Consider the following 20604-nt stretch of genomic DNA (forward strand, 5'->3'; position numbering starts at 1 on the left):
TCTAACTGAAACGTTAAACCACCATTTTGAATATAAGTTTACTAATAATTTTATTGCTTTCTTAAATATTAATGAAACAGTGCTAAATACTACTGAAATTAATTGTACTGTCCACTAATTCATAATTTTTTTTCCGACTTCGTTGGCCAGTAAATTTACATCTGTATGAAACAATCGAAAAACAAAAAAGAACTCTTCAAACGTTACAAAAATAATGGAATGTACAAATTCTGCTTGCAATTCGTAAAAGTTTTTTCTTTTAACGAAAATGAAAAATCTTTGAAAGAAATTGAGAAAATTTTGTATTTTACGATGCATATAAATGAAACGATTAAAATGATTAATATCGTTGCGAGCTGCTTTGACAAATTTGGCCAATTGAAAACTAGACACAATGCTCCACTCTAACAAGAGTCGCGATCAGCTGCGTGTAACAAATAATTATAAAAGAAATTATAATTGCGCTATCCCCGTTGTTTCCACTCTCCACTCGTTGCTGGTTTTAATTAAAACGGGCAGCTCGCGGTACGTCCCGCGAATTTTATTCCGTTTGATACGTCTAAATACAACCGCGTGCAATTAATCGTTTGTTACCAATAACGTCAACTGTCGGTGGTGCTCCGTCGTCGAACCGTAATTCTCCGCGGGTTAGCTTTGTTTTCACGGAATTTCTTGAATTAAGCATCATTGTAATTTTATGAAATTGCTGACTTGGCTCGCTGATGGAAGGAGCCTTGAAGATCCCAGGCGATGTTCATCAAAACTTCAGGAGCGGTGATTCGCTCGAAAACGATCGCGTTCTCGATTTGTCTCCGCGGAATCCGACTCGCGGGCAAATTTATATTTAACCTCTTCCCACTGGTTAGGTGAGCATCGTCAATTAGACGGAATTAGACGAGCGACGCCCGTCTTAAGAAGTTCACGGTCACGTATGGTCGTTGTCAAGATGCGCTCGTTTAGATGTTCCTTATTGTGATTTGTGAACGTCTCTCGTTAGAGTCGTGTAACTTATTAAGAAGACGGATGTCTTGAAAACAAATGAGATTTATTTGTGACTTGCATCTATTTGGTATCGTTGACACGATTAGCTACGCGAGTTTTAATTGAAAAATATGAATCTTACATACGGGTCGACTCCGAAGAGGACGAAACCGTTTCTCTAAACGAAGACACGGAATATTAGCGGAGGAAAATTTTATACGGTTCAACGAGACAGTCTTCGTTCGACCATATTTTTTTCGAAATAGCAACTGGAATTTTTGGGCAAGCCGTTGGATCAGGATTTTATATATATACAAATGCAAGAAGAGAATCGTCTGTGTTCTTTGAAACTCTGTGTCTGTCGAACTATTTTTTTTTATATATTTCTCTTGTGTATTTGTAATCGTATTTTTCAAAAATACGTGTATTCGCAGCCTTTTACAACATAAGTTGTAATTAAAATGGAACGCTCGAGTATAACCACCGCGTAACTTAAAAATATAATAAAATACGTTAAAAAGCAAGTAATAAAATGTTGAAACGTTCATGGTGCAATGTTTGAACACTTGTTATAATAAATTAATTTTATGACGTTTTCAATGGTTGTTATATGTTGAACGATATGAAGAATTTGTTTATTTTGAAAAAAGGACATGGCTTCGCATAAAAGAACACGTGCAAGAACTGTTGCACCAAAAAGTAAGTTATATTATAAAAATATGGTCCTCGTTACAGCATTTAACTTTTTCGTGTATCGATTTTTTGTGCCTTCGCTTCAAAAGAAACTGTCACACCGTATATATCTATAAGATAGTAAAATGTGAATCTCCTTTTGTATATATGTTCAAATGTAAATACGAAAGTTTTGCCGCGAATTTTTATCGAGAATAAGGTTTTCTTTCCAAACATTCATACAACTATAAACATAACTTTGAAATATGCTATAGACACCTATCAAGGACTAATATAAAACAGAGAAAGCTGGATTTAATGGTATTGTTTACAAGATTGCTTCTGCGACTGAAGCACCTGCAATGAATTCAAACGGGAACAAAACTTATATTCCAAGACACGATTGAATTTGCTATTTGTCATTGAAAAACTTATTAAGAAATTACTTGTCTCCTACGTTGCTGCTAATGATTAAACACAATGTAATGTAACAACTAATAAATTCACGCACATACGAAACAGGAGAGTTGCATTTATGAGTCGACAAGTAAGGTACAATATTGTAGAACGCGCGTACGGTTAAAATGTTCGCAATTTAGTTTCTTGTATGAAAGGAAAGATAACGCTGCACAACTATTCTTGGCTTTCGATAACCAGGTGTGTTGTATTCTTTCTCCTCGCTGGTAGTATTTGATTCACCATCGTTTTATCGATTAGTTGAAACAGGAAATGGCAATACACTTCAGGAAGAAACGGAATGCCGCTCCACTAATACGACAGTGTCGTACGAGGTGTTCGCGTGCAAATTCCAAGTTACCAATTTCCATACGACGTTCCAGGAATTCCTATTAGAAGCTGCGTCGTACAAGTTGAACGCCTTATGTACCATTATCCTCTCCAAATACCTCTCGAATCTGACCCGCTGTCTATTCATGTTGGAACTACCTGACGCCCGTTCATCTTTTCTTCGCCTACGATGCACCATAATGGGAATTGAAGAGCATCGTTCGTCATATATACTATATTTAACAGCTACGCTGATAAAAGTTCTAACTGCGTGTGCACTACACAAACCAGAAGGTTTGTATATTTTTCGTGGCACCAGAACTTTAAATTCGAAGGGAGAAATCAGTTCTTCGCTCTCGAAGAGTACAAATATTTTGAAGAATTAAGAAGATCTTCGTTTAAATAAATCGTGTCCAAGGCAAATATCTGCACAAGAAATATTAATCATCCATTGAGTGGTCATCATGTATGATATTTTCATGCCACTCTAAATCAATTTATCGATGTTCGATTCATAAAAGTCAGTTATTCATTTTGAAACATTTGTTCAGTGTCAATTTCAATTTGAGTTTAAGTATTTCGTTTTCAAAAGGTTGTCAGTTTAACAATGCATGGGACCAAAAAATTTATTAATCATAGAAGAAGAATCATATGACAGGTTCTAGATCTTTTTCGATACAAAAATCTGTCGTTCTGAAATATAATAAAAAGAGACATGCTTTTCAACAACGTGGATTATGTGTACTGTTGCATCGCCTATGATTCAAACTTTCCAAGCATCGGCACTGAAGCTTTAAATTCAAAGCCTCCTATCATTGAAACGAAGAAACTATAATTCTGTTACATTATAATTCGTTTGTTTCCTGCAACACATGACCACACGTTTAAACACGTAAAAGTCCGAGTCGTTGTTTGGTTCGGGTAATCCTTTTTTTTTTGGTAATCAAATTATCAGATTTCACAATGTTTAGAACCGTTTGCTTAAAAGCTGGTAGTGACATTTCTCGATGGTTGCACAAATGCAAATACACTGTTATCGTTTATACCCGAACCTTCGAGTTTAAAAGCACGACGTAAAGACCTCCAGCTATTCCAATTGAGACCCGAACCTTCTAGTGTTTACAGTTCGAATCACGGTTGCTGCGAAAGTTTTAGACTCATTGCCTATGTCAACAACGCTGGTATTAACTGTCAATATAATGTTGGCTTCCAAGTCCTATGTATTCACCTGCATTCACACTGGTCGGTGCGAAACCTTTCTAAGTCTCTACCACTTGCACAAGACGGTGCGTGAATCGATTGAACACAAGTCGCATGGTAAGTCGAAACTGTGGACCATCGTCATCGTGTTGGTCCAAGTTCATCCGCTTGTTAGGAGACTGGTAATTATGCACTTTGTCAACCCTGGCGACTACCAGATTCTGAGGAATATTCAAACCTGTTAACCTCTTCGCTCGATTCTACTTAACCTTGTACACTCGTATGTTGACGAATGAATCGCACAACTTGATATTGAATCATGTGTCTTCGTAACATGTAAATTACACTTTAAATTTATTGAGACGTGACATTGACTTTATTAATCCCACCATGTTCACGGGATTCAATATCAATGATTCGAGTTATGTGAGCTTATCTTAGAGTTAACGACTGTTATGCGAGCGATAACGGTCCTCGAGACGAGCAATTTTACTGGCACATTGTATTAGTGCACTATAGCCTACTTAAAAGCTTCCTTCCATTGTATTGTTATTATCAGATTACAGATACTACACTCTTTGGATTGTAACTATCTATTTATTTCTAGACGTTTGCTCCAGGTTTTGTATCGTACAACTTTTTATGAACATCAGTGGTAAACGTTTAATAAATGTCTTAGTCCGTTATCGCTACTTCTTTTGTAGAAATGGAAGCTCTTTGTATCCCTAAAGACACTCATAAATATTAATATGCTCAGCGGAGGTAAGCAAGATTTATTACGAAAGAAAAGGAAAGCAATATCTCTTTGAGAGACATGGAAACGCTGAAGAAGTTGTAGAAAATGGATGACTAAGACATTGTGATAAGAAATTGCGTGAATTACGATAGCTAGAAGTTCAATCCTAATCGAATTGTGTACTTAAAGTTGCACTAGTAACAATTTCATTTAATCGTTTATATTTTCGTGTTTCTATCGAAAGCTCGTTGCCGATAGATTTGCAAAGAATATTTATTTTACATCTATCTCTTTTATGGTCTGAAAGAACCATTTCACGAATACGTTCGAACCTGTACCGATATTATATAAAAATTGTATACAACTTGTAATACTAGTACAAATACGAATTGTATGTATACAAATTTTCAGAATTATTTTCATTCCTGTGAAAACTGAAATAGTACGTTCAATTGAATAAAAATACTACTGCACACGTAAAAAGACGAGAAAATAGCTTTGGTCTGGGAGAAGAAAAACAAATTGAATAAAAATAACATTGGGGAGGAAACGGTACAAGAAAATATCTCTTCAATGTGTAAACAGAATAAATAAATTTTGTAACCAAAGTAAAGATATTTATTAATAGAAGTAATTGTAAATTTCATTATTTAGTCTTCTTAAGTATCATTGAACATATAATTTCGAAAAATCTACTGTGCGTGCAATAGAATAAAAATGAAAAGACGGTGCCCAGCCAAGCGTGCAGTTCGTTTCTAATGCACTAACTTTACGATTTGTTAGATTTTTTACTTTTCAGACGCAAACAATTCTCGCGTGAAAGTACGTCGAGAAAGGTTTCTAAAGTATAATAGTAATAAAGTTTCAGGCTAAAAAGATCAAACGAACTGCTAAATATAATGTGATCGGGCCACGTGTTTCGTGTGCCGGTTGTACGGTATTCGGTATGACAGCTTTCGATAAATTTCTCCGTAACATTTGCGTCACGCAGCCAGAAGGAGTGGCGCTCATCGTTCTAAAAAGGAACACGTACCCCCATAAATACTGTCGCAGATCAACGATATAAAGGACGAGCGGGGGAAGCCAGCTTCGTGACGATTGCTTCGCGGCTAAACAGAGCTTATAAGGCGACGCTAGTACCCCTATAAATGCACCGAGCTTTCCTTTCTCGTAAACATCATCGCAAGAGGTTTCGGGGAGGGTGATAAAACGGTTCGGGCGTTCCTGACCGCGGAACTCCGGGGAGCTGTTCGACTCCGTCGAGTCGTAAAACGTGCCACGTCGTTGTAACGAGATTTTTCCAGCGTCGCCCGCGTTTTCCGGAGGCTTTCTTTCGCTCGAGTTTTCCGCCGGCTTTCTCGCAGACGCGCGGGAAAAGCGACCCGGAAACCGCTTGAATATTCAAGGGTCAGCGTACAATTTCCGTTGCGCTTTCTCGACTGGCGCCACTTGTTAGTTAGCTGAGAGAAGTCTCGAGTATTTCACACTGGTACTTCTATGCATCGTATTTCCATCAATTCTTGCTAACATAATAAAATTATGTTCAAATTTTGGTTTCCCGGGTTTTCTTCTCGATAATTTCTTTATTTCGAGTTGCACAATGCCTTGTGGAACATTAACGAAAATATTTGCGAGGTTTATTTTATAATACGTAATACGGGATAGATAATAGATGGACAGAAATAATTCGTTAAGATTACCGAATCGTTGAATAGATTGTACACGTTCGATGGCTAGTCGCGCTGTGTTAACGTAAGACTTACAGCTTCTTTGTGTAACAATAACAATGTTCATTGAAGTCTTCAAAATCTTTATGTATAATATAACGTTTTTAACTTCGGTTTGAGTCCTCATCGAATTTTATGCGCTGATATTTCTACAGTTAGTATATCGACACCCCATGCTTCCGAGCTTCCTTATTTTCATTTCCAACAGTTTATTCCATTTGGTCTGTTCGTAAATTGGACCGGCTACTTACGCCAGTTTCTGCATAAATTTCTAATTTCTCAAGCAATCTGGAAGTATCGAGCAGAGATTAAATAATTTAATAGTAAAAGCGCAGATCTCATCGGTTAAGGAACTTGAACCTTTCCACTCTAATTCCGGGATGAATTTGGACGAACGATTGCACCCTTAAATCTAATTAATGTGCGCGCGAGCGCGAGCGAGCGCGGAACTCGTCTGCATTACTAAACGATGGATTAAGGTCAACTTTGAAGAAATCGCGAGTCATCCCAGATTTGACGTCGTCCCGTCACCTTAAGCAGCGTCTACGCTGGGCGATTAATACCCGAGGGTTATCCATTTAGTTGGAAATAGGCTTTCCACTGCAGCTTATATACCGGCTCGTTCTAATTATTTTGCTCGCTCGCTCGCGACTAACGTGATAACGTCGTTCAACACTCGGGGCTGACGCCTGCCGCATCCTGATACTAATGCATTAATTTATAATCATCCTATAATTTGAGGTTGCATCCACCTAGGCACGCGTGACCTTCGTACCGAGCGAGAGACCGATTCGTGCATTTCAATTTCCACCTTGAATCGAGTTTACTTACCGGCACACGCGTATTTTACTCCAGCCCTTGTGTGTTTTAGAACCAGACAAACTGGGATATGAAATTGCATTCCGCGGGCTTGAACTGTGGCGAAGCTCGAGAAAGCTTACGTTAATGCGTCCCCGACGTTTATGTACTCTTACCGCGATATTCATTATGCCGGAGTCGCTATTCCGGAAAAATGTGTATTAATCGCACTGTTAATTACCGATATACGCTGAGATATACGCTTCAATTGAATCGAGCTCCCAATAGTAAGACCGGCATAAGTAAATATTAAGTCATTTTGAAGGGTTTGGGGAACTATTAGGATCTTTACGATTATATTCGTGGTTGCATTTGCGAACCGTACGAGAAAGATCCATGGAATGCAAATTATCGATATTTTGTACATATATATATATATATATATATATATATATATATATATATATATATATATATACAGATATATATAAATTGTAAACAAATTTCAAGTATTTATTTTGAAATATTCTGCGAAATAGAGATCATCGTGCACATCGTGGATCCAAATTTTTATCGAATTGGTGATAAGAGCTCAAAGTGTGATTTTCGATTAAAAATGTATGGGGATTAAACAAATAGCTTGAAACAAGTAAATGTTCCGTTACAGGTAACAAAAAAGTATACAAAATATTGAGAATTACATTTGTATTTGAAAGGAAACAAATGACTTACACTATTTTTAACAACATTTTTGCGAGCATTAAGTAAAGTTCATAAAAACGTAATTTATTGTTAGAATAAAAATTGTGTAGAGCCACGTTTAAACTTACTTTGAAAGACACTTGAAGGTTTTCTACAATTCCGGTCATGGAGAAAGAAATTATACAGATAAGCATTAAACGTTAATATCCTTTTAATTTTAATCATTGTGCCACATTTATTTTGTATCACTTTTCCTTGGAATATGGTGTCAAGTTTGTAATGTATTACTTTGTCGCTTTTCCATGATAAATTGACCCTGAATACTCGATTATTTTGAATTATGCGTAACATTTTCTATGTATTTGTACATGTATGGGTAATTGTAATTTCGAAATAATGACATAAATGTGTAGGATTTATTTTCTTTATTCGTTTCTTTTTTTGTTTCAAAATTTCACGTTCAAATTTTTTAAAAATAGAACTAATACTTTCCCATTATATTATTTTTTATTTATTTAATATCTAGTAATTCATTTTCAAACAGTTGTATTCTTTAGGAATACATATATTGTTTTTTTAAAAATAGCACATAATTGATGATTTTTTAAAAATATCATGCGGTACAACAATGTACGCCTAATTTTTAAATGTCTTTACAGCTTTTATCTTTTTGCAAAAGATATAAATGAAAGAATGAACTATTTGATTTTTCTTATCTCCTTGTAATAATTTTTCAAAATTAATTTGAAATTTTACTTAAACAACATTAATACACACTGTTATCGAAAAGTCTTATCCTTTAATGTTATTTGCGTGGTTAACAACTTTGTTTTACCGAAGAAAATTTCCTTTACCTTCTTACGTGAATTGCGACTGTAAATTTTTAGTTTCACAATACGGTCTTCCTCGAGATATAATTCGTCGTTTACCAGATAACGGAAAATTAATGGCATACTCGGTGTAATTTCATGCTAAATGACAATAGAATCTAATTAGGTAATTTTGAAACCTCTCTGCCTCTCCGCTTATCACAACTCTGGTACATTCCGTGCGATCGCTGATTGTTTATCTAAAATTAAGACGTCAGACGCAGAAAAGTCCGCGAGTTGAAAGAAAATTGTAGAGTAGATTGTGTATCACGAAACGCGGGCTCGTTTCGTTCGTTACAAACTTTCAGCCCCTTGTTTCTAGTTTGCACGCAAAATAATCTTCCATTATTTTCCACGATCGTATATAGAAACATCACATCTCTTTTTCATTGAATCAGGTAACGTTAAATACATCTCGTGACTCATATCTCCTATTTGTATCCATAAACAAACACAGTTCAAGTGATTTACCTTTGCAGTAGTGCAACGCAATGCTAAAACTGCTGCAGAACTAGTTTAGAAAGTCTTGTACAAAGTAAATGTGTTTCCTAAGTATATCGTGAGAAAGTATTTGAAAATGTACCTAGAGAAGAAAATAACATGAAACATTATATTCACAAAACAATACAACGAGTCAGAATGATCATAGGTAAGTAACCCTTAATATAGTGTAAAGTGCTAACAAATCCTACTTGAATGTATGGAATTATGTTATCGAAAACAATTGTTAACATATAATTAAACTCCAACTTAATAGTAGTTTTTACTTTGTTCGAAACTGTTTAACAATCGTATTATTTCGGTCCTCTTCGATAATATAAAATAAATATCTACAACATTATTTTGATCAAAATTATAAGAAGAATGTAAATTAGTTGTAATATATTGTACATTTACATCGAGGATACGATTAATAATTGATCGATATTTTAAACTTACATACAACGAAGGATAAAAATACATGTGATTTTTATATAAGATTTAAATGAATTATTTAAAATTGACAAATAAGACGACTAATTTGTTAAGTAGAATAAAGTGATATCAAAACTGTCTTATTAACGTAATAACATCATTTTGATGTAACGTCGAGTAAAAAAACATCCATCCATCTAGTTAATTCGCTCCTCGGTCGTTTCATGCATTCATAAAAAAGGGACACCACCAATAGAGCCGTAATCCTTTATTTGCTCGGCCCGGAGTCCGTCGACAATTACGTTATCAAACGAATGAGACCATTACCCTCCTTACTCACTCGTTGGCAGCCAGCGCAAATCGTTCGCCATTAATAAGTAATCTCATTTAGCAGTTCAGGCGCGAACCCGCCTACCGATTAGCGACGACGCGGCCGCTCACGTTAATTAGGTGACACTTTTTTCTCACCCCGACCGCCGTCAGCCTTCAATTAGTTTCAACGCTAATCGCCTCGCTAGTAAGTACATCCTGCTTAGGTGACGTGCTACTTCGAGCAAATGTTCCCCGTGAGCGTTATCACTTTTTCTTTTTCAAATCGTATACTAGTAGCTACTTGGTAAACGTATTCATTCGTAAGTGATCACACTACTGTACGAATGTTTTGATCGACGTAAAGACACAACAAAGACACTGTTACGAACAGTTCAATTTCAAGATTAAAATAGTGGACTTCAGAAGGAAGTGTTTGGACATGTAATAATTTATCGATGCTATGAACATTTTTAAATAAATATTGAGATTTTCTACACATTAATTCTTTAAGAGCTCGTTTTTGTATTCTGTTGTTTTATTGTACAAATTTTTACAAAATTGTATTAAAAACGATTTTTCGTTTTTACGAGAAAATACATTAAAATATTTCTATCCGGCACATAGGTATTTCGACGCATGCAATTATTGCGTCAACTTGAAAGAAGCGAAAATATATAAAATATAAATTTCGTTTACTTAAATTTGCATCTACATTCAATAATTCCGTTGTGCAATGAGTTCGAGTGTCTGTTTAAAAACTTAAACGCTGAATAAATTTGTTTTGGAAATTATATATTTCGAAATTTACATATTTATTTAATTTTTAATTCATTCTGCCTGACTCATAAATTCAAGATATTCTTTAATTTCGAATACACCTGTATCAAACGTTTCCTTCCTCTCTAACCAGACGTTTCAAGATTACTCGTTTCATTTATAAATCATGGATACATTACGAATATATCATGAGATATCATTAATCGCATCATTTCGATCTGTATGGGCATTGGCCATCTATTAAAGAATGTATAGCCTATAACGAGGACTACTTTGAGCAAGGAATAATTTACGAGCAAGATTTCCGAACTCTCGAACCGAGGGACGTGGATCAGTATCGATACAACGTTGCGTAGTAATTGGGAAAGTGTATTACTACTACTAGTATTCCGTTCGGGTTAGACCGCGTAATTCCGTTACTCTTATATTAGAATAACAATTAAAACTTGCTTGAGAAATCTTCTTGCAAATGGTTACTAGGAATCGAATAACATCGTCATGCCGACCGTGGCGTGCCAGGAATATACACGTATGCGTGTGATCGTACGCCAGAGCTTAGGCTACGATTTGCATTTTCAGAGGGTCGTAATGCGGCAATGAATTGCGAAAACATGAGGCGATTGGAACGTGCGTGGATCGTGCACTTTTAATATATTCAGAATTGACGCTTTATCTTTTTGCAGAATCTGTGATTTCGTAAAATAATTGTCATCCTTATTAATAGAAATCTTTATCGCGCTTAATCGTAAATTGTAATGTAATTTGTAATCGTAATTTGTAACCCTTGGGTTTGGAGAACATTGCAGATTGAGAAACTTGTAATTACGAGAAATAATGTATCGAGTACAAAAATGAACCAATTCAAACTCTTGAATAATTTCTCGGGGTTTCGAGCATCCTCGTTATGCAAACAAGATGTCCTTATCTTACGACAAACGATGACAAAAAACACGAAGGGAACACATTGTTACGAAACAAAATTATCGGTGTTTATGTTTTATGGAAGCAAGGGGACAGTGCGGCAATTAACGTGTCACTATTGTTTTAAATTATTGTACGATGATATCTTTTCAGTTCATTAACATGTAATTGCAGTAGAATGTTGGAAATCCAGACGTCGATTATCTCAACTTCCGATTGGAACGTTGAGTCCTCTCGATTATCCAAAGATGTAATTAGAAATTTCTAGATTCGAAATATAAAAATAGCTATTCGCGAATAATCAAATAGATAAATGTCAAACTGAACACGTGTGTGTAGATCTCCAAAAATCCCAGTTGATAATGTTGCAATAAAGTGACAAGTGATTCTTAAGTTACTAAAGTCTTCATTGTCCATGTACGTTTAATTTACGTAATAAAAATAATATTATAAATGAAAATGTTTTGTAGTATGTACATATGTAGGATCGGCTTAAGAGATGGGTTCAGAACTTAAGAAACAGTAAAAAAAGTTCACATAAAGATATTTTCTACTTGATCTTGTTTTCGAGTTATAGCGAGTTTTGTATTTTAGTTTGTTTCTCGACAAACTGGTACAATGGATTTCAATTCTTTTTACAAACAGTCCTCAATATCTTACGTACGACCTAATTGACTATTCTGTAAATCGTATACCCAGGCTTAAATCGATTGGAGTTTTACTTATGCAGTCATATAAATAGTCATATTAGTCATATAATAGTCACCCATTGTCTACAGAATTTTTATAGACTATATTGGAATACTCCATCGGAGTATCGCACAAAATTTTGAGGAAATTTGACTAATATCTATAGATCTCGGAAATATTAATCAATGACAAGACTTTCAAGATGTGCATTGTGGTGAAATTTCGCTAATTTAAATACTTTTTGTAAAAGTAAACTCGTACATGTTATTAGACTTTTGTACTAGAGTTATGTATATTAGAGAACACCCTACGTGTTATAGTAATATTTAATGGATGGTAAATTAAATCAATGGTTAGCTTTAAATAAAAAACTTTGTTCTACGTTTTAGTATTAGTTTCTTAATAATTGCGAATAATTCTAAAGAAAGTTTCCTTAAACATTTGTCAGTCATTGGTGACAGTACGATACTTTTGTGTACCTTTCACAAATTCTTGACAACCGTGATGAAAGTCTACGCATCATAAAGAGCAATAGGAGCAATGATTCTGGACGCGATAAATAAGTCTCGTTACCTGTCGACTTTGCCTTGTACATCCTGACACCAGGACTCGTGTGAAACAGCGCTCCAATATTTCAATACGTTATCTCCGAAAAGTCAGGCGGAAACGGGTACGATCGATAAGGGCTGCATGACAGAACGATATAGACTCCCGTGTCGTTTTTATTACCTTACCCCTGGGACTCGTGGGTACTATTATGCCATTGGTCGTTGACTATGAGCTTTGTATATGCATCTCTTTGGTAACAATACAGTTCAGTTATACAGGGTGTTACTGGACGAGTGGTACAATCGGGCAGGTACATTCTACGTTCGAAAAAGAGGAATAACATTTATTTCCATTTGAAGCTTCATTTACGAGGAAATCGAGTTTGAAAGTGTATAAATAATACGTTTGTTATTATTGGATAATACTCAACCTCCGAGTTTAAAAATTCGAAATTGATACATTTTTAATTATTATCGGATAACACTCGGCCACCGAGTTTGAAAATTTATAGGTAATACATTTTTTAATATTATCGGATAACACTTGGCCACCGAGTTTGAAAATTTATAGGTAATACATTTTTTAATATTATCGGGTAACACTTGGCCACCGAGTTTGAAAATTTATAGATAATACATTTTTTAACCGTTACATCGGAATTTTCCGTTTCCACACGAGTCTGCTTTAAAAGCAGGCCTGAAATAAGGTGCCTTTTGTCTTACGTGCGAACGGACCGGCGTTAGAATAAACATTTTGGCACCGGTCTGTCGCCTGGTTTTCCGAGAGCCTAAGGGACACGCAGAGAGTGTAGACGGAAAAAGGGTCAGTTGTAAAGACACGTGCAAAGGAAACGGTAACGACGAGTGCCGAAGGCACTAATGGAGGAGAATTAGTTCAGTTTCATACGGAAATTCTTCGTCTATATAATTAATCTCCTAATAAATAAGTCTACTTCTAGTACACAAAGAAAAACGTATTTTGATACCACGTCCTACCATAATAATTATTCCACGATACTGTATATTATTATATATAGTCAAAAAGTTGGGACTACCATCCAGGAAAAATGTTACGCATAACTATGTCATTACATGTCGAAAATTAACAATAGACAATTTTTTTCTTTTTCGTATAATAATTTATGTGCACTCGTGGTTCTATAAACAACATTTCGTCGAAATATCTTTCTTTGGACTTCTTTACCATTGAACAATTCTAGGCTTTGAATTAATTTTTCGATCGTATCTCGAGTAATGTTCTTCCAACATTCATTATCAGCTTCCACGAGTATTCTTTCGACGTTGGTATTTCCCAATCGTCAAATATACGCTGTAGGAGGATTAATTGCGTAACATTGACATTTATAAACAAAACAGAGGGCACACTGACAGGGAATAGTAATAAATTAATCTGTATTGTCCATTTCTGGACGCGTATTAAAATAACGGAACTGTTGTTATCATCATCTACTAATTATACTATAATGCATATATAATAAAGTGTAAAGTGGTTTCAAAAAAACATTATGAATTTTCCTTTATATATACATTTATACATTACATAGATATGTAAAATAATATTTTAAATTTTACTTTTTCTGAAACGGCATACAAAGAATCTCCAATATGTATCAAGAATAAAGTTACACGAACAACTTCCTTGAGTAGTTTTATCGAAGTTGGCTTTCTTATCGTAGCTATTTCATAAATTAAATTTATTCCCATACACTTTAAGATTTTTAGTATAGAAGGTCACATAAAGGTCGTTCTACCATATATCAGCCGATTGATCCTAACTTCAACTATTATACTACGATAATAAAAATATGTATTCCCGACTAAAACAAAAAAAAAAAAAAAAAATGAAAGATCTGTACTTTTGCGATATATAAAAGCATAATACATAAGTTGAAAGTCATCAGCGTGAACAACGAATTGCTGACTACTGGTCTAGATAAGCACAGACCGTTGATAATTATTCGATCCACGCTATTCGTTTGGTATACGTAAGCGTCTCTTTATAGGGACTGTCGGGTTATACATTTTCGGCTCGAATGCTTAAGAGCGCGTTTTGGCGGGAAAATGTGCGGCTTTTTATGTTCTTGGACATAAAATTTTCCCGTAGATGTTCGAAAATAATTCAGCCGTGGAAGTGGCGTTTTCGACCGTCAGTATAATTACATGAACATCGAAATCAATCGTAATATCTCGTAGATCTGTAGGACGTTAGGCGTAAACGATACTCGTGGTGAAAGGCAAGATCGGACCAATTTTCCTCGGGCTCGATCTGAAGAGTCAGTTTATCCGCGCCCGTAACATTCCGCCTCGTTGCCTCGAGGTATGTAAGATGAATAGAAACGGGACGAAGAAAAGGGCCGTGGAAAGGGTTTCAAGGAGTTAGGTAGATAAGAAAAGAAAAAAAAGGGAAAGCTGTGAACATCTGCAAGTGAACCGTATCGCCTCTATTGGTGGAACTTTAATTCTCTTGTCCGTGACAATTTGTACGATTTAAATTTGTATTTGCAGCTACACTGCAGCTTTTCATTTCTTCCGAGCCAGAGTTTTCTATCGTACCTCGATAGAGAACTGAGAAAACTAATTAATCGGTCCAAAATTTTACGGTGTTTGAAGTTTCATGGTCATCACCCTTTTGATCAGTTTCACCGTGAAAGCACTGTTGCCACACATTCTATAACATATTGGCTTCCGACGAAGATTATAATTTTAGAGCCTCCCTTTTTGTAAATGGAAATCGATTTCGTACGAAGGACGCCATTACGTTTAAAATCCACGTTTTTAATCTAAGAGCGTTAACAAAATCTCATGCTTTTCAAGATATTACATACACTCTGTCCGAAGATTAATTTCGTTTGGTTTTATTTTTCTCTTCTAACGAGTTTCCTTCGTAGTTTGCTCACCCAACGATATGAACTTCGTGTGATGTTTCTTAAAAGAAAATTAGGTTCGTTTGAACTATATCTAGAATCAATTCTTTGTTTCGGTTAGGTCTGGGTTAGGACTTTTTTTCTGTGATCCATTTGAATGTGAATTATAGAATTAAATATATCACAATGAACAGAGAAATATTGCACTCGATCAAAGATCGAATAACATCGCGAATAAATCCGTATTTGTTGGTTTAATTCGTCATCGTTTATTTGAATAAAATGTTGTCACACACAGTATTACTTTTCATTTTTTGTATATATTATGGAAAACTTCAAATCAAGTTTATCATTACAGGTTAAAATTGTCCTTTTCCATCAAATGAAAGTGACATTCTGTGTTATCATTTAAAATTTTTATTATTAAAATTAATTCCTGACCAGAAAAGGATTTTCAACCGTTACTTGCCCATATCGAGGTATTATAAATCTGAAAATCGTACACACTGTTACGATTTACGTACGTAGATCCGATACCACTATTTACTTATTTCAAATATCTCTTCTCGATGTTGCAACCTCGTAAGGTCAGCCGCATATTTTATGTCAGGATCGCATTCCACGTTGTAAAATTTAAAGTCTCTTAACTTCTATAACGTTAAGGTGGACGATAATTGTGAATGCAATACCAAAAAGGAAGAGGGAGCATTTATATGTACCGCAAGTTCGTATAGCGGTTGTCTGCGATATGCGAATCGCTGAAATCGTTCATGTTATGTTCGATTAATGATATTTCAATACACATCGAGTCACTGAAAAATAAAAAAAGCTCCGCAGATTTGCGTTATTGTAACGCATAGCGATAGTAAATTTATTTATCATCTGTATAGTAGCATACTTCTTTCTCATTTAACATTGTGAATTCCATTTGATGAAACCATGCTTTACATATAATAGATTCATTATTACGATTTCTATGCTTGTTCCATTATTTACTCAATTATCAAGGTTTAACCGCTTTTTCAACTTCCTTTTTTAGTTACGAGGCACGACAAATGTTTACTTCGTTCGTATGCATAACATAGTGTTATGTCTGCGTCTATGTTTCTTGTAACTTGTAATTTTTTGACAATACTTATTGCAATTTTGTCTTCGTTCTCGTTTTATTATATATGTATGTTTGCGTTTGTATCTCTTTTTCTTTTCTTGTGTATTATATATATTTTGCATATGTACACATGTATATTGAGATAAGGTTTAGAAATAGCACCCCAGCTGTACCTCTTTGCATATTTATCTTTCTTGTATTTCATCTTTCGCAGTGAATAAATGCTACTCTACATGTATGTCGCAAGCTTCGTGTAGCAAAAATGTTAAATAAATAAATATACGAAATAAATGTATTCCGTCTTCTTTTATACACGCATCGTTGCGATAAAAACTCAAAAATTAGTTAAGAAGCTTGCTTATTATTTACCATAGTTAGAATACCTCTCGCTATGAAATTGTACGGGGTGATTCTAGGAGCGGATTCATGGTTGTATTCTAGGAGTGGAGATAGAGAAGTTCATGGAGGAAAATGTTGCATGAATTAATTATCCTCGTGTGGACATATTTTTTTTTTGTCAAATGCAAAAATACATTTGTAAAGTGCAACTGCATTTTTTCCTAATGAAATCATGGAATTATTTCTATGTTAATCGATTCTTTGGAAATGTAGAAATCGAAATATGGATACTTGACGAAATATGTTGACATAAAGTATAGCTTGTTATACATTTTCATCCTAAACTCTTTGCTGTTTCTAGATACCAAACAGGTGCTCTATTTGATGATAATTTAACATTTAACGCTAACTTGAATACACGTATACTTGATGCGAGATTTGCAAAAGCAAAGTTTGCATTTAATTCAAAGTTTGTATTTAACGTTTTAATGTTTTGTGCAATAATTTTTTGGTACAAAATATGATACGTCAATATTCACTTTTCCGATATTTTTATATGTCGAATAATAATAAGAATCGATCGAATGAGAGTGTAATGTTGTGTACAAAGAAATTATGCGATGACATATAGAAAATAATTACAATTACACTTTATGCGTGCATCATTATATTTGTAAAAACAATATTGGAAGATGGTAGATCTTACAATTAATTAATCATGTAACATTTTCTTCTATCAATTTTTGTCTACTTTAATCGCCTAATTAACATCTTTTTCACTATTTTTAACACGTATACTATCAGTCTCTCGTGTCTCGTTGTTACTATTACACTGTGTAATTTAATCGTTGATTAAAACATTAATATTCATAGCATTCGCATAATCTGTTTTCTGTTAGAATAATTACATTTGTTAGAAGTTAACTCTATTATTGAGTACATTCACATTTATTTTCCCGCATATTTTTCCATACTCCTTGCACGTACGGTTAAGTGTTTCATGCTTTTGAAGTTTATATTGTTAATTTAGTTATAAATTCTATTAGTAACAATTAAACTCTTGACACATTACTTTTGATGCTCAGGTTTTATACTCATATTGATATATATAATTTCATATTAATAATTAATATTTACATCATCTCCCTATATTTCTTTGAATGTATATTATACCTATATATTACTTGCACATACCATATTGCTGAAATCATTAGCGTTATTAGACATTGAACTTTTCATCCTGTATTCTTTTTAATGCAGTTAATGTGCTGTTTTGTCCCTTATATCGTTAAAATTACTACTTAATTTAGTTTTAGCCGAATCGTCGATTGCTATCACGTATTAGCAAGATTGCTATCACGATTACTGCTTCTGTCTAGTTACCAATCAAACTATCGGTACAGTCATTGTATTCTACGTTTGTTACATACTCGGTAGGTAATGCATGTACTTTGTTTACGCGATATTGATGGAATTACTGCAACGCCCAGATTGTTACCACTGATGAGATATTGCGGTTAACAGGAATTTCGGTACCTTCATTTCCTCTGATGGACTTCGATAAGATAATCTCATCCTGCAAGAAGCAAGTAACATGGGGATTATATTGTCGGAATTTTCTTTCCGAGAGACAAATATTCCAGTGACAGTGATTAATCGTTCTCCAATAGATTGCTGGTGGTGTGTTTCTAATATGACAGAATTCCCGAAACTTGAATGGTTAAATATTCATGATAAAATTTTCGAGAGCTCACCTCGTACCTGTATATAGAGTGTCTCGCAACAAAGATGTGTACAAATGCTCCGAATGGTAATCGTTGACTCCAAAGCATACTTGACATTTTTTAATTAATTCTTCGTGCACATTATCCAATTCCTGCAACGTTAATGTCGAACGTGTAGCCACAATTCTGTCGCTACGCTTCTTCGCATTGTCCGATATCGTGGTTTATTTTATAGTGAACGATATCTTCTGTAATACAAATTTAACGGAATAATGTCAAGAGAACGAGGTCTCTACTCCACAGTTTCTGGTTGGCCAATTCAACTGCCGCTAAACCTTCTATCTGCTTTTGCCGTGTGAATGTTTCGAAAAGTTCAAACATATTCCAATGGAAATATCTCGGAAATAAATGCTAGGAACGATACGATTATTATGGTCGTTGAATTTCTTTCTTACGCTCTATATTACAAGTTGTCTTTCTATAATTAAAACTATCATAATAGATGCCACTATATGTATTTCCTTAGATCTCTCATTACGTTATAAAGTTAAAAACACAAGTTCAATACATTCCGAGCATATTTTACTCAAACGCCGTCCTCCCTCCTGTTTTTTTTTTTCGATCCATCGCACCCTCATAATATATTGTTTTTCTATAATTAAAGCTGTCGGACCAGATGTTTTTGTATTGCCTTTCATTATATTATAAAATTACAAATACGAATTCCATACATTCCGGGCATATTTAATTCAAACGTTGTCCTCTTAACTCTAGCGAGTTCCTCGGGTCTTCTCCGACCGATTGCGTCCTCGTAATATATTGTTTTTCTATTATTAAAACTGTTACAATGGATGCTTTCGTATTCCCATAGGCCTCTCATTGTATTATAAAATTGTAAACATACGAGTTTCATACATTGGGACACTGTTCACCCAAACGTCGACGTCTTCACCTAGCCTATTTCTAGTGTCTTTTTCGATCCATCGCGTCTTCGTAATAGTCATTCTGTAACTAAACGTGTGACGATGTACGGTCCTGTATTTTCTCGGACCTCTCGTTGTATTATAAAATGAAAAACACGTGTTTCACACATTCGGAGGATTTTTCATTAAATGCAGTCTGCACGCGTAAACCTCTTACAGACTACACGTGACGGTTAAACCGTGACCTCCGACCACGTTAAACCGTGTATTCGCAGCCACTCGTTAAACGATTCCTCCTTCGCGACTGCACCACTGGTTACCTCCGAGAGACGTTTGCATCATCGGAAAATTGTTCGTTGTCAAGCGGGTCAATTGAAGAACGTGGCTCCTTCGTCTGGTTTCTCACCGTCGCGAGGCGTCGCGACGGTACCAACCGCGTCGGCATTCCTGACCGTAGCTGCTGACGCCTACCATCCGCAATTGCTCGAAATTGCCGGGGTGACCCACGGTCGAACTCGGAGGCAACACGTCGCCGGTCGGCGTCGAAGATCGATCTGACGTCAGTTGCCGGAAGTCGATCGTCGGTTTGTGTACACGCGCGATTTCGCGTGATCGGCAGCGTTTGGCAGCGAAGCCAGCGGGGCGGGCGTTAAGTTTAGTCACCACGACCTGGCAGCGACAGTGTGTCAAGATCACTTGATCCCGCTCCGCCTCCGCCTCGAACGTCTACGTCGAGGACTGATTGTTGCTTCTCTTTCTCTGGGTCAGCAGGAGAGGCTCACTCGAGCTCACAAAGCGACGAGAATTTCACCGGTGGGAACAGTAGGTGCAAGGAGAACCTTCGACGAGAAGGGGTACCGTGGAGCGGCGTTTCTTCGAGTGGCAATCGAGTGTTGCGAAATCGATAGCCGAGGCATCATTCGTGTGTAGCGACGGATGTGATCTTGTTACTCGGTACGTTCCTCCCTTTCCACGTACACGCACACACGTG

At 35.6% G+C, this 20604-nt stretch overlaps 2 protein-coding genes and 1 long non-coding RNA gene across 6 annotated transcripts in view; 1 reads left to right on the forward strand and 2 right to left on the reverse strand.

The window, feature by feature from the left end:
- The window catches only part of LOC143149096 (uncharacterized), a 178601-nt gene that overhangs the window by 109519 nt on the left and 48478 nt on the right, over positions 1–20604 (reverse strand). The window lies entirely within an intron of this gene.
- Positions 1–20604, forward strand: part of LOC143148980 (uncharacterized) — an 89636-nt gene that overhangs the window by 54984 nt on the left and 14048 nt on the right. Inside the window, exon 1 of one of the 3 annotated variants that reach the window (XM_076315858.1) lies at positions 20300–20567. The exons of the other annotated variants lie outside the window; for them this stretch is intronic. The gene's annotated coding sequence lies outside the window, so the exon portion shown is untranslated. Of the gene's footprint in view, positions 1–20299; positions 20568–20604 lie in introns of those variants that run through there. 3 annotated transcript variants of the gene reach the window in all.
- On the reverse strand, positions 18115–19933 carry LOC143149304 (uncharacterized). Of its 2 annotated transcripts, none has more exons than XR_012992748.1 (2): positions 18728–19933; positions 18115–18542 (listed from the first exon to the last, which is right to left on the reverse strand). It is a non-coding gene; the product is annotated as an uncharacterized LOC143149304 (long non-coding RNA). The 2 variants fall into 2 exon arrangements; XR_012992747.1 differs by having other exon boundaries at positions 18721–19933.

Source organism: Ptiloglossa arizonensis, chromosome 7, assembly GCF_051014685.1.
Source record: "Ptiloglossa arizonensis isolate GNS036 chromosome 7, iyPtiAriz1_principal, whole genome shotgun sequence".
In the NCBI taxonomy this organism is placed as follows: Eukaryota; Metazoa; Arthropoda; class Insecta; order Hymenoptera; family Colletidae; genus Ptiloglossa; species Ptiloglossa arizonensis.